This window comes from Chiloscyllium punctatum, chromosome 16, assembly GCF_047496795.1.
Source record: "Chiloscyllium punctatum isolate Juve2018m chromosome 16, sChiPun1.3, whole genome shotgun sequence".
NCBI lineage: Eukaryota > Metazoa > Chordata > Chondrichthyes > Orectolobiformes > Hemiscylliidae > Chiloscyllium > Chiloscyllium punctatum.
The window spans coordinates 49,181,912-49,198,140 of NC_092754.1; positions in this window are offsets into that span (position 1 = coordinate 49,181,912).

Consider the following 16,229-nt stretch of genomic DNA (forward strand, 5'->3'; position numbering starts at 1 on the left):
AACCCCACCATTCCAGACCACAGCCCCTCCCAATATTTACATTACTCCTGGTGATTAGAGTGATTCCTCTCTTTTTCAAAAATATGTTGTATCAGCTCAATAGAGCCTTTTGATCTTCAGGGTTTATTTTCAAATGTTTGCAAGTCATTGATAAGTGTAAATCCTTTGTTTAATTTGTGCTTCACGATGACTTGTGGCTGGGGACATTTTGACAGACCAGATTGTCAGGAAGATGGGAATCAAAGTTTGCCAGACATGAGGAAGCAAGTTTGATTTGACCTGATTTTGATGTGGTTTAATTATGCTTCATTTGGAATGCAACAATGTGAAAAGGGAACATTGAAGAACCATTGATTCCTTCAAAATGTTTTGTGCAATGCAACGAACGCCAGTTCAGACAACAGCAGCTACATTAAAGAGGCTGCTAGACTGCCTCCCAAGGAATTTAAGGTTAGTGACAGAGTTGTCTTAAACAGTAGTACCAGCAACCTAAATGCTGAGACGGGAAATTACTTGCTGATCAATATTGAGGTTCTGTTTCTGGAGAAAACACTGAAGAATTGTGTTCCTTTCCTTCACTCCACCTCATCGCTTCTTTTTGTTTCTCTTTCCTGCTCATCCTCACTCCCCCACCCCCGATTCCACACTAACTCCAAAATCATCGCCATGGTCTCCAGAGTTCGGTGACATTTGATGAAATATGGCTGCATATTTGAAGAAATATGGCTATGGATTGGGACCAGCTCCTGGTCTCCTCACCTTGGTCTATCCCCCATACAATGTCGCCATTGTATACTTCGCACTTTTAATAATTTAAGTTGGCCAGAGGCCATGTATATCCACAGAGTCAGGCACATTCCCTAGTTTGTTTGAATCAAGCTTATAAAGTGCTTTCATGGTGAATTCAATACAGGCAGCATCACATCCACACCGTTTCACTGACATCATCAATGAATAGAAGCCTAAATACTAAGGTCATTACAGTGCTCTGGGTCAGAGATCTGTAATTACTCCCGGGTTTATTATGGTCAGGTCTTTCAGTAAACTCCAAACGGATGAAGGAGCAGGAAAGGAAAAGGAATAAAATTCTCTTTTCAACAAAACAGCCAATACTGACTAATATGACATGAACATTCAGTGAATTTGAATAATGAGAAATTACTATATTCGGATTCTGAATCAAACAGTGAGCTGCAACTTGTGCTTGTAAGGGTTAAATTAGCAATAGTGTATAAAGGGCTTGAGTTACTTTTTCAGAGATAAGGAAGTTAAACTTGAATCCTTGCATTTGGGATGTTGTCCCTCTGTCCAAGTGCAGACAAGTCTTTATTTGACCTCTTTGCTCCCCACCAACCAACTCCTACCCTCACAGCCAAAACTTTCGATGTTAATAAGAAGTGCCAAACATTAATTTTGTGATTATGCACATATTTAAAATGATTTAACTGGTAATTTATAACCAGTTGCAGCTGTGAAATTGTTGACACCTCACACTGTGAATTAGGTGGAAACCTAAGTTTGCCAGAAACTAAAGGGAACAAATTGGCAAGTAAGTTTGGTCTAATGTCAGATTTAAATCTGCTATATTAGGGATCCAATAATGTGAAAGGGAAGTGCTGGCAGTTGTTGTAAGATTATGTCAGGATTGCCTCACGAAGGCATCCCATGGCAGCGTGGTGAACACCAATACAGATGAGAACAATCACAGAAAACAGCTGCTTGACCGGTTCACAAATGCTTGGCTTATTTCGAAAGACCAATCTTGAATCAGCATAAAATATCCAAAGTTTTTCAATGGTCGGTTGAATTTTGCTTGTCTTTCAGTATGAAGGTCTTGCATAGACCAGAAATAACTATAAACAATGGTAACATACTAAATAAATGGTTTTCTCTTCTTTTCACTCTGTACTGTCTCTTCCACACCCCAACCCCAGCATTCCCTCATTGTATTGTACTGTAGAGATCCTGTGGAAGTCAAAAGAACCCCATAACAACAGGACCAAGATGGTTTATGATGCATCTTGAAAACAAATAAAGTCCCAGCACCATTTTTTAGATCATAGAACAGCATTGTCAATACACTCCAGGGGGATGGGTGGTGAAGGCAGCAATAACTAGTTACATTAGCAAGATTACAAGACTGGGATTCAAGGTATACTGGTCTGTCATTACCCCCTCATTAACTTCACCATTACAAGGCTAAATTCTGGAGCATTGGAATCTTCACTGCTCACCTGGTGATTGGTTTATTTGCAATAATAGTCAAGAAGCTCAATATGATCAAAGAGAGAGCAGTTTGATTGGCTGGCAAAAGAACTAATGAACCTAATTTCCACTCCCTTCACCATCACTGAGCTACGATGTTGGGCTACCTAGTACTTACACTCTACGGAATGAACTGCAGCAACTTAATAGCCTTACGCTGAAAGGATCTTTCCTGTCTATAATCTCTATTTCTGAACAGAACAACGATCAGCTAAAGGTCTGTTACACCTGGATATCTCTGTTCTGTTATTATTGCTATGGCAAAATAATGTGATTTATTAAAATTGCAGTCATTAACTAACTTAAGAAAACTAATCGATCAGGCTTGGAATATTGAATCGCAAGTCTGCGATTTTGTTTGTTTAACTTGCTTTGGACTTAATTCTGAATAAGTTTACTGATAGCAAATTACTTAATTTGTGCTCTTCGATGAATTGCAGTTCTGGAAACATTGTCAGTGCAAACAGTGAGGAAAATGGGAATGTAGGTTCTCCTGGATCAAGTGAAGTAATTGCAAAGTCAGTTTAGTTGCATGCATGACTGACGAAGTCATTGTTTCAGAATATGACAAACCATTAGGAAATAACTGGTGAGCTGGGAGTTTGTGCAATGTTATACAACGATCAGTGGTAACAACTCGGAGGCAATGATTTGATGAGCTCTCAAAGAGGAACTTGCCTGTGTTCACTCCCAAGTCCTTTTACTATGTGATACTGCAAAACCTCTCCGTATGAAAATCGTAGATTCCCTTTGAAGACCTCAGTTGAAGCTGCCTCCACCACTACACTATTAGGCAGAACATTCCAGTTTCCGAACTATGCTGTTTTTTTTAAAAAAAAGATTCCTTGTAACTGTTGTTTTATTTTGCTGATCATCTTAAATCGGTGTCCTTTTCTTCTCAAGCCTTTTTAAAATAGAATCCGTACAGTATGGAAACAGATCACTTGGCCCAACAAGTCCACACCAACCCTCCACAGAGTAACCAATCCAAATGTATTCTCCTCCCCTTTTACTCTACTCTATCCAAATCTCTCATGATTTTGAACACATGTAAAATGTCTTCTTCATCTTCTGTTCTCCATAAAGAGCAGCCCGAGCTTCTTCAAACTATCCACTTAGTTCTCCAGTTGCTCATCTCTGGTACCATTTTTGTGTACCTTTTGTGCACATTCTCAAATCCCTTCCTGAAGCGTGCTGCATAAATACTATACATGTGGGAAAAGCAGAACTGTTTATAACTATTTGTCATTATTTCCTTATTTTGCATGTGATGTTCCTATTTCTAATGTTCAGAATCCTAATGATATCTTCAATCTGCACTGCCAACTTCATAATTTGTGTGCATACACACAATATGCATAAAATGCATTAAATATTAGACCGGGATCATTTCAGAAAGCATTGATCATTGTATCAAAAGATTTTAGCTTGTGTATAAAATGAACAAAGAACAATCCAGAATAATTCTGAGTTGGAGGAGGCTGAGTTCAATGGGGCAAGAGGGCATTTGTGCAAGGACATTTGAGCACAAATCTGGGCAATGTTCAGCTTCAGCTGTACAGTACAGCTTCGCATTTCCACAAGCAGTAAATGGTGGCAAAAACAGTACTCTAATTCCCTGCATGATGTTGCAAAGGATATGGATTATTGTTAACCCCAGTGAGGACCATGCTAAATATAGACTGTTCAGAGGGGAAATAAAGAGTAAGGGAGACTGGCAGCTAACTTTAAAAGGGAATCCAAAAGTCATCATTAGTCACAAACAGTGAAAGGGTAGCAAAGGAATGAGTGGGGCCAATTATCATTCATCTCCTGTTTAAACGTCATCGGGGCAGGGTCCTGACTGAGGTATTATGAAGAGGAAGTTGATGTCCAGTTCATGGTGAAACAAAATGTAGTTGAGACTTGGATGAGATGAAGTTTGACAGAATTTTAGAAAGGCTAAAATAAAACAAAATTGTCGATGCTGGAAATCTGAAACAAAAATGAAACTGCTGGAGAATCTCAGCAGGTCTGGCAGCATCTGTGGCGGGAAAGCAGAGTTTTAGTTTTCGAGTCCTGTGACCCATTGAGTATATCCAGTTCTTTCTTTTTCAATGAGAAAGGCTGATCATCATTGAGTGTTGTAACTGATAACAGCGAAATTGGAGACACCTGAGGACACAGAGGAAAGTAACATTGAAGCTTCAGTGGGAATATCCACAACAACCGAATCCTGTTCAAATAGAGGCATGGAATCAGAGACTGGAGAATCACAACATTTAAAATACTTATGTTCAAAATTGTCTGGATACATCCAGCAACCAGATTCATCTTAGTGGTAGGAAAGTTTCTAATGAACTGTAATCACAGCTCAAGCAACAATACTGGGAGATCATATGGACTAAATTTATATGCTGACTAAAAATCTAATATGTCACCTGTTTACCTAAATCAACCGATGAAGGCTCATAATTCTGAATCTTCAGTTTTCTTGGGTATTTAATCCAGTTTAGAAATGTAGAAAATAGGGCAGGAGCAGGCCATGCAATCCTTCGAGCCTGCCCTGTCATTCATCATGACCATGGCTGATTGGAGTATGACCTTGTTTCATTAAATTAGTTGATCAAGGCTTGAAATGCAGCATTGCGAGACTTCTGCTTTTTTAATGTCTGGCAATAAATTATAGACCCAGACGCCATTTTAGTTTGCTTTTAATTTTGATCAATTGCAATTTAACAGACAGAGCATTCAAAAAAATTATAGACTCAATTCTACAGAAAAAAAAGTGACGAAAAAGTAAGTTTGATTTGTCATGTGGCTAAATTGTATTTTTAATGTGGAATCGAACACCATGAGAGAAATTGCTGGAGAGTCAGAATATCCTGCAAAATAATGTAGAGACTTTCTCATGAAGACATGCCCCGGAAACCAGTCTACATTGTTTGTCCTTGAATTTTTCCAAAAAACTTTCAAGGATTATGATCAATATGTATGGTTGTCTCAGATACATTACTGGCAAATGTTGTAACGCCAATACCAAACTCAAGGTCTCTTTCTCAACTTTAAACATTCCTCGGAGAAATTGAGGACTGCAGAGTCTGGAGATCAGAGATGAAAAATGTGTTGCTGCAAAAGCACAGCAGGTCAGGCAGCATCCAAGGAGCAGGGAATCGACGTTTCGGGCATTAGCAATAGTCAGTAATTTCTATCAGTGCCCACTGTTACAGCTACAAAAAATTCTCTAATATCTCTCCTCAATGGGTCATTCTTCTCCTTTGAATGTGGGCAGTGAGCACTCAGCTCTATCTTTTTTTTGGCGGCAAATGGCTAACTTGCTTCCAGCCTGCTCTCAACAAGAGGTTAACTTGCACTGTCAAAGTGTGGCAATACTGAGAATAATCCTCCCCATATATGACCCATGCTATGATCACAAGAGAGGGGCTTAAGCCCGAAACGTCGACTCTCCTGCTCCTTGGATGTTGCCTGACCTGTCAAATATTCCTGTTGATGAATGTTTCCTGAGAAACAACTGATAAGACTTTTTATCTTCTCGATGCTTTCTGTAGGAGTATAGCACCAACACTTCTATCACTTGCATCGATAACTACATTGAATAGCTTTGGGTTATTAGTTGTTGCTAATATTGGGGCAGTAGTTAACACAACTTTCAGGCTAACAAATGCCTTCTGACTGTTTTCCATCCATTGAAACTTCCTGCATTTCTACGCAATTCAGTGAGTGAAGCAGCCACACTGCTAAGACTCCCTACAACTTTCTGATAAAAACCCACTACCAAATGCAAAACAACCTCTGTTATACGAACGTCAATTAAGCAAAACTTAACAAAGTTTAGCTGTTAACTGTCCGTCAGCATCTGACAAGCCCATTTCTATTGGGGACATCTCGATCAATCAATGTGCACTTTCCAAAGCAGCAGAACTCTTTTCCTGTTCAGTGTAAACTGTTGTTTCCCTTTACATCAAAATCCTTGCAGCTATGCTGATGCATGCAAGACAAAAAAAAAAGTATGTCCTATTTTACAGCAATACCCAATTTCTGTATTTGCAAACAACCGTTTGAAAATGGGAACTTTTTGCTAATGGAGGATCCAACATCCGGCTGATATGATTAAAATGGAGGAGAAAGTGAGGACTGCAGATGCTGGAAATCAGAGCTGAAAATGTGTTGCTGGAAAAGCGCAGCAGGTCAGGAAGCATCCAAGGAACAGGAGAATCGACGTTTCGGGCATAAGCCCTTCTGAAGACGGGCTTATGCCCGAAATGTCGATTCCCATGTTTAAAGTGGAATCTAGTTTTCAAATTTGAAATAGTTTAACCCCCTGACCAGCCCACTTTGTACATGCAGATCCTCTTTGAATATTTTATCAGTCTAGCTGTTGAAAGACAGCTTTGGAAAGTTGTTTATTTATGTTAACTTCAATTTAATGAATTGCTGAACCGGTGGAAAATACACTCTATTGCATTTACGAAACTAAGACATCTTGTGAAATCAGGAGATGTGCACAATGCAAATGAACATCCCATTTACTGCTGGCCTGGACAAGACTGGTAAATTTAAACTGGCGCTTATAGAGAAAAGACTGAGAACTTAACTGGCTCATTATCATCTAATGTATTGAGTTTAACCTTATGTCTGTCTGTAAATTCTTCAAGGCCTTGATCCATGCTGTCTCTTGTACTTTTTATATACACACTCTGTTCTTTTGGTTCTCTGATTGCTAAATATCTTTTTGTCCACGAGTATGGTCAAGTCCCCTTAATTAGCTGTACTTTACTGATAAACTTCCTCAGATGCCCTCTTTACTCATTCTCTCTTTGAAAGCTTACTTAAAAGGCAGTTTCATGTTTCTGGTCATTGGTCCAAACTCTACTGATACATGCCAACAACCTTCTCCTGTTTGGCTTTCGGTGCATCCTTTTCCAGTTTGGAAGATTGAACTCAAATGCTGAATATAGGGTTAAAGACAGGATTCTTGGCAGTGTGGAGGAACAGAGGGATCTGGGTGTGCAAGTACATAGATCCCTCAAAGTTGCCACCCAAGTGGATAGGGTTGTTAAGAAAGCATATGATGTTTAGGCTTTCATTTACAGGGAAATCGAGTTTGAGAGCCACGAGGTTTTGCTACAGCTCTACATGTCCCTGGTGAGACCACGATTGGAATATTGTGTCCAGTTCTGGTATATAGAGGCTTTGGAGAGGGTGCAAAGAAGGCTGACCAGGATGCTGCCTGGACTGGAGGGCTTGCCTTTTGAAGAAAGGTTGAATAAGCTTAGACTTTTCCCTCGGGAGAGAAGGAGGAAGCGAGGAGACCTGATTGAGGTGTACAAAATAATGAGAGGAATAGATAAAATCAAAGCTAGAGAATTTTCCGCATGGCAGGATTGACAGGTACAAGGGGGTCATAGTTTTAAGATATTAGGAGAAAGGTGTAGAGGAGACGTTAGAGTAGGTTCTTTACACAGAGAGGTGTGAATGCATGGAATACATTGCCAGCGGTGGTGACGGAAGCAGAGTCATTAGGGACATTTAAGTGACTGCTGGACATGCGCATGGTTAGCAGGGAGTTGAGGGATGTGTAGGTTGTTATTATATTTTACATTAGGATTAAAACTCGGCACACTGTCGTGGGTCTGAGGGCCTGTTCTGCGCTGTACTTTTCTATGTTCTACGTTAAAGCATCTCATAAATGTGAGTAATAATGTCCACTTTTGGCAGATTTAATTGGAATGTATCTGCCAAACCTTTAGCAAAACTGAATCAGCAAACAGGTTCAAACTGTGCGCACATCCATCACATCACATTGATGCTCCGCATTAACTCTTCAAATACACTGCTCCATTCCAAATAGCGGACCATCCCGTTCCCATTCATAGAAATCTGTTTCTGATGGATGGAAGCGGTTGTTTCTGTACTTCTGCCATTTTTATTGAACTCATCTCAAGCTAAACTTTAGAATTTGACAGTCAGGCCAAGACTGTTTGTGTTAAGCTTTATCAATTTTGACCAGTTTTCCAGCTTTTCATGTTCTTGAATATTGGAATGGGACTGGGGTCTATCAGGCCTCAAGGGACAGGCAGCAAGGTCATTAGGTGGATAATACGGTGGAAGATGACAAGGGAAGGAAGGAGTTTCCGTGGCTCTCATATTTCCAACTCCGTAGTATTTTATTGATCCCAAATTAGGGAAAGGATGACCACTCAGGTGGTCAATGTAGAGTCTGTTCACGCCAGTGCTGGTAGTTTATTATCAGTAGGTGGGTCCTCTATTGCATGGGAGACCTCCTCCTGGATCCAAGAGACACGCCTGCAGGATGTCCCTCCTAATGAAGTACCTCATGGCTCACAACAGGGTATCCCATCTGCATACTGGAACAGTCTCCTGTCCATGGTAGCGATCATTACGGGAACTGGAAATCAGAGTATGTGAGTGAAAGAAGCCGTGAGGGCTAGAGTGTTCACAACATTCCCAGGACCAGGTTGGCAGGTCCTACTGAGGCCATTAATAAGTCATTAAGATCCCCCAATTGGTGCATGAACAATGGGTTACTCCTACTCCTAGTAAGAGTATTGTGATTAATGCTTTTTAGTGTTATTAAGCAAATAGTGAAGTGTGGCCATGTGATAAAATCATTTACATTCACTGCTGAATACTCAAGACTTTTTTGTGAGAAACTTTATAATTTTTCGAGCTGTTCTGAATACACTTTTTGTTTCATACAATGGTGATTTTCTACATAGGATTACAGAGGAAAAACAGACCATTTGGCACAATCAGTCCATGCCAGTGCTTATGTTCCACTCAAGGTGTTTCACATCTTTCCTCATCTAAATCGCCCATTGTAATTCTCTATTCCCATCCCTTCCAAGTGCTCGCCTAGTTTCCTTGAAATACATCTAAACTATTGATTTCAACTATTCCGACTGGTCACATATTCCCCATTCTCATCATTCTTTCAGTGAAGACGTTTCTTCTGAATTCCCTTTTGGATTTCTTGAGGTACCGCCTTATATTGACAGCCTCTAGTTATGTTCTACCTCAAAGTGAAATGTTTTCTCTGTATCTTCTCCTTCAAAACCTTTCATACTTTTAGAACTGTCAGTCTTCTTTTCAAGAGAGAAGTGAACAGCACAACAATTCTTCCTTGATATGCACAGCCAGAAACTTGTGTAGCATTTTTATAAATCTTCTCTTCACTCATTCTCATACATTCTACAATATGTCAACTGTAACTGCAGGCAATACTCTTAATTATAGTCAACCAAATTTTTATACGGACCCTACTTTCAAATCTATCCCTTTCGAGATAAAGCTTAGAGCTTTGTTTGCATTTTTATGGCCTTTGGAACCTGTGGTGAAATTGTTAGTGACTGATGTAATTGTCTGAAATCCCTTTGTTTGTCTCCCTCACTTACACGTGCATCTTTGAATAAATGACCTGCACATTATTCCTACCAAGGTGTGACACCTTACGTTTATCTGTGTGGATCTTCATTTGCTAATTATTTGAACATACCGTAAATGAATTAATGATCGCTTGCAACCTCTTGTAGTCCTCAGAATTGGCTACATTTCAACATTCCTTTCCAATTTGGTATCATTGAATTGCTATTTTTTTTGTCGTAATTAGATACAATATTTAATTTGCAGTTTTACTTTATTTTGTTTATAATTTTTAGAGAGGTGCAGTAATCCACACGGTAACTATAACAACTAAATGTAGAATGACAGATAGATGAAAATTATTACAAACACAGGACTAATTAATAGACTCTATTAACTGCAAGGTCAAAACAGGGAATTATTTTTCACACGAATGATATGGTGAGATTATCCGTAGTGCAATAACTTTTTCTCCATTATTTTGTTGCAATTTATTTCCTCAGGTCTTTCTGTGCGACTGGTATGAAATTGAAAAGGCACTCATCCTCCATTTTAAGCTAAATGATAATTTAAAAAAAACAGCATTTATATAAAATGTAACATGATTTATGAAGCCATCCCTCTAGGCTTATGCATATTCACATAGAGTTATATAGGGAGAGGCTGAATAGGCTGGGGCTGATTTCTCTGGAGCGTTGGAGACTGAGGCGTGACTTTATAAATGTTTATAAAATCATCAGAGGCATGGATACGGTGAATAGACAAGGTTTTTTTCCCTGAGGTGGGTGGAGTCTCACCTAAACCTATACTCGTGAGTATAGGTTTAGAGTGAGAGGGGAAAAAGTTGAAAGTACCTAAGGAGTAACATGTTCATGCAGAGGATGGTGTGTATAGAATGAACTGCCAGAGGAAGCGGTGGAGGCTGGTGCAATTTCAACATATAAAAGGCATCTGAGTGTGTATACGAATAGGAAGGGTTTAGAGGGATATAGGCCAAGTACTGGCAAATGGGACTAGATTAGTTTAGAATATCTGGTCAGCATGGGCAAGTGAGACTGAAAGACCTGTTTCTAAGTTGTAAATCTCTATGACTCTATGATCTACCCCTTTGCTCTTAATGTACTAGTCGAATCTCTTTGGATTATCTTTAACATTATCTCCCAAGGCTATCTCATTTTCCTTTCTTGCCCTCCTCATTTCCCTCTTTAGAATGTCCCTGCACCTCTTGTACTCTTTGAGATTCACTTGATCTCATTTATCTATATCTAATATATGATTCATTCTTAATCTGAACCAGACCCTCAATATCTTTATTCCTCCAGTGTTCCCTCCTCTTACCAGCCTTATCTTCACACTAACAGGAACATGACGCCTCTGAACTCACGTTATCTCACTTCTGAAAGCTTCACTCTTGCCGGCCGTCCCTTGAGCTGCAAACAGTCTACTCCAATCAACCCTTGAAAGTTTTTGTCTCATACTATCAAAATTTGCCCTAGTCCAATTCAGAATTTTAACTTATATATAATGCCAATCCTTTCCATAGATATTTTACAACTAATCGAATTATGACCCCGGCCCCAAAAAGCTCCCCTAATAACCATTCAGTCGCTTGCCCTGTGTTGTATCACAAGAGTAGATCAGGTTTGCTCCTTCTGTGATAGTTACATCTGCATATTAATGAAGAACATTGACTTTAGCACTTACCAAATTCCTCACCATCCAAGCTCTTAAGACCATGGCTGTCCCACTGTATGTTTGGAAGTTTAAAATTTGCGATTGTTATAATCCTATTATTTTTACATATAAATAAGATCTTTCAACATATTTGTTGCTCAATTTCACTCTGACTACTGGGGGGATTATTACAATTGCATCAAAGTAATCATGCCCTTCTTATTTATGAGTTCCATCCACATAGCTTCACTGGACCATCCCTCAGAAATACCTTGTGTTAGAACAGCACTTATATTTCACCACAAGAAAAATTGACTCCAATCTCCTTCTAGCTCTTCCTATTTCTGCCGTACCTTTGATGGTGGGAGGGGCTTTGAACATAAATTATTCAATTTACTGGTATGGTTCGTAGCTGAAAATAAAGATACCATGGATGATTTGGGTGATGGGAAATAAAAGGTTACATTGTGTGGAAGGAAAATTCTGGATATAAACAAGAATTTTACAAACCGATCTCCATTCTGTCTGCCCAGGTCTTGCCTACACCGCTGTACCTCCAGAGGACTTTCCTTTTATTTTGATGAGTTCAAGTTAATCTCAGCCGCTGTTTTGTACTTGTCAACTGTTTGTTAACGGGGGTTTGCCGTTTCAGAATGTAGGTTACCTTATTGTGTACGTTCTCAGAGTTCAGTGTTTGGAGTCCTTGTTGGTTCACCCTGTGCTTTGGTATATAATGCAAAATTACAGAAAAATATTAATAGCAATTTAAGGTAAAATGTTAGGATACTGGAAGAACAGCTAAGAGCATCAAGTTTGACAGAGGGTTGTGGGACAGGACATGGAAAGCAGCAGGGTTTCCAGAACTTCTCATCTCTGCCTTCCCTGATCGAAATCAACCTGTGATTTATCATTTTTGAGGATTGTTATTCATTAACATCGGTGTGTCAGATAGATCTCAGTCTCAGGGAGGTGTGACGTGCTTCTTTGTTTTGTGATGAACTCAGAGGAACATACAATAGTAAGGGAGTAAACCCAAAGGGGTGAAGGAGCAGAGGATCCCCCGTGTGTATGTGCACAAATCAGGGAATGTACCATGACACGTGGACAGAAGAGCAAATAATCCCTACTTCATCAATAACGCTGTAGAGAACAAACACAAAGCAATTATATTAAACTCAAATAAAACAGTCTCTTGTCTCACCTGGAATGTTGCATCTTGTTTCCGGTGCCACGTTTTTGAAAAGATGCGAAGTTATGAGATTGAGTGCGTGACTGATTCACAGCACTATTCCCGGAATGATACACCTCACCAACTCTGAGAAATTGGGACTGTTCTCCTCTGCTGATAGTTTCTGACTCTGTGAACAGTTGCTCTGATTGGTTCTCAATTCCGTCTTGCATCACATAGATCCCAATGGCTGAATATTTCAAGTACTCATGAGCTCTGCCTGATCAACATCGACCTCTGATTTATTATTTGTGAGGGTTGCTGTTCAGTAATATCCCTGTCTCAGATAGATCTCAGTCTCATTCCCTGGGATTTGACAGGTGTGGTGTGTCAAATAGACCCCAGGAATTGTGCTCCATGAGATTTAGGTGTGAGAAAAACTCCAGTTCTGAGAATCCGCCCTTGGATTGTGCACGTGTTGTGTCTGAATACCTGACTGAATGGTGACATTTTTGGCTGATGAATGTTTCGTTGGGCGCTCTAGGTGGCTATTTCTGCATTACTAACCCAGGCTGTCCCCACATTGGGAGTACTTTTAGTTTAGACGGTGTAGAGTAAAGTTTCAAACTCCTTTGCCTGCCTTTTATAGGCTTCTGGTGGAGCAAAGCTCCTCATTTGTATCATTAGATGACCCGAGGTCGTGACCCTTTGTGCATAAAAGGAAATGTTCTCTAATCATTCTGCCTCTGGAGTGTTCCATCAGGCATATCATGTGATAGATGTATTTACATTAGTGAGCTGCATGGTAGCGCAGCATTAAACTAAATGACTGGATGAAACACAACCAAACAGAACAAGTGAAAGCATTTGGCTGGGAAAGGAGTAGGTTGTGGGAAAATGTATTATTACTGACTGGCCTTGAAGAAAGAATTAAGTAAACTCAAGGTTAGTGCATATTCATTCGAGATTTATTAACAATTTCAGAAAGCATTTTTATCCAAAAAGTTGATGTAAAAGCTAACAGAAGTGAATATAATAGCTGGATGCCACATTGAGATGAGAACACATGCACTGTGAGCTGGGAATTTTCTGTACATCAGTAACAGTCGCAAGAAAGGGAATACAAAGGCTCATCAGAAAGGGTTACATCAGTAACAGTCACAAGAAAGGGAATACAAAGGCTCATCAGAAAGGGTTACATCAGTAACAGTCACAAGAAAGGGAATACAAAGGCCCATCAGAAAGGGTTACATCAGTAACAGTCACAAGAATGGGAGTACAAAGGCTCATCAGAAAGGGTTACATCAGTAACAGTCACAAGAAAGGGAATACAAAGGCTCATCAGAAAGGGTTACATCAGTAACAGTCACAAGAAAGGGAGTACTAAGGCCCATCAGAAAGGGTTACATCAGTAACAGTCACAAGAAAGGGAATACAAAGGCCCATCAGAAAGGGTTACATCAGTAACAGTCACAAGAAAGGGAATACAAAGGCCCATCAGAAAGGGTTACATCAGTAACAGTCACAAGAAAGGGAATACAAAGGCCCATCAGAAAGGGTTACATCAGTAACAGTCACAAGAATGGGAGTACAAAGGCTCATCAGAAAGGGTTACATCAGTAACAGTCACAAGAATGGGAGTACAAAGGCTCATCAGAAAGGGTTACATCAGTAACAGTCACAAGAAAGGGAGTACTAAGGTTCATCAGAAAGGGTTACATCAGTAACAGTCACAAGAAAGGGAATACAAAGGCTCATCAGAAAGGGTTACATCAGTAACAGTCACAAGAAAGGGAGTACTAAGGCCCATCAGAAAGGGTTACATCAGTAACAGTCACAAGAAAGGGAATACAAAGGCCCATCAGAAAGGGTTACATCAGTAACAGTCACAAGAAAGGGAATACAAAGGCTCATCAGAAAGGGTTACATCAGTAACAGTCACAAGAAAGGGAGTACAAAGGCTCATCAGAAAGGGTAGGCAACCATTCTGAGTAAGGAACTAATAAAAACAAAACAAATGGGCTTCAAACAACTGGGAAGCTACAAATTCTTCCAACCACAACCATCTCAAATCTATCAAAGTAAAAAGGAAAATCCATCAATAATTGTCTCAGTTACAGGCTGATAAACTGAAGTAATCTCACTGTTAGAGTCAGCAACAGGACAGATTGTAGATTGGGAATTCAGAGACTTTGATAAGCAGATCAGGAAAATCAAGGGGGTCCACAATTCATTCACTTAACCTGGAAAAGAGAGATAAAGCAATAATGCAGATATTTATGATCAGAGACTTTTAGACTTAATGTTTATTCAATGGCACACTTAGAGATTTCACAAAAAATATTGGGCTGCTTGGCGTGAGAAAGATGTGATTATTCTCACCTTCACCAGAGTGACGGCAGCGCTGTAGAAAATACTCAGGAAGAACAAGGTGATGAATGTGGAAGCAGTTGTCCAGATGTTGCTGTTATCATCCTCATAGTCTTCAATCCAAGTGCGATCTATTGAATCTATGAATATAAAGCCGAGAGAACGCATTTAGATTGTTTATTGATCCAGATCGATCTATCTGCATTCAAGTCATGTAATTAGAGACTATTACATCTTCATAAAGCAGTATTTCTCAAGTGTGACTCTTATCTGTGTCTATTAGTGCATTATTGACTCTCAGCAAGAAATTACAAATACTAACTGCACATGTTCTTTCTTCATTGTCCATGTCAGAACGTTTTAAATTATTTTTCTTTCAATCTATTATTTAAGGATATTATTATTTGAGGAATGCTGATAACTAATGATTATTTTAATTGAATCATTAAATTTTAAATATAGGCTGTGACAGCACTTTAGTTAAAAATTGTGGCCATCACTGAATAAAAGTTCAAATGTGGTTCTCATCTTTATGTATTGGTGACCAATTGCTTGGCAAATCATGAATATAAGTGACATCACAGTCAGGACGTTGCTTCATATTTTTGTTTGTAGGATCTGTACATTTAGGAATAAGTGTTTGTACATGTGTCCCTTAATTTATTTGATCTACTGCTTGGTGTGTTTGGTTTTCCTCCAATGTTTGTGTATGTGGTTATGAGAGTCTCTTACTTCACTCTTGCCCATGTTGGAGTCTGTGCGTGAATAAACATATTCCTGTTCCTTTACTGCTGGTGTGCTCATGTGTTTGTGTACCTAAATTTTGGTCTTTTCACATTGTGTCAGCATCATCATGCTAATATGCCACTTCGTTGCTGCCTATGCTTATCTTGTAATTTCTTTGTGAGTGTTCACTTTTCATTAGTGCTATCTAAAACGTGTGGTTATGTGTCTGTTTCAGATCCTACCTACATTAGGTTATTTTCATGTTTATGCTTAATAAATGTTAGCGTGCAATGATAAGTTTTGATGGATGTTTATATTTATATGATGATGTTTGCTTGTGTGACAATCTTTCCCAAACCATCTCCTGAGAAGCTTGTTTGTGTTACTGTTTGTGGATGCTTGCTGATGCTTGTGCCCATTATCCTTATTTAATAAACACCCCTCTATTTGTTGATCTATGCACTTGTGTGCCTGCATGTGAGACTCTGAATTTGTGTGTACGTGTGATATTGTATCCATGCTGATCAATGTGGTTTAAAAATAACTAATTAAGCTGCCTCTGTCATTGTATGCTTGTGATTCTGAAAATGGGAAAATTATGATATTAATATTTATCTCTGTGCACTTATGTGCCTGTGTGAGT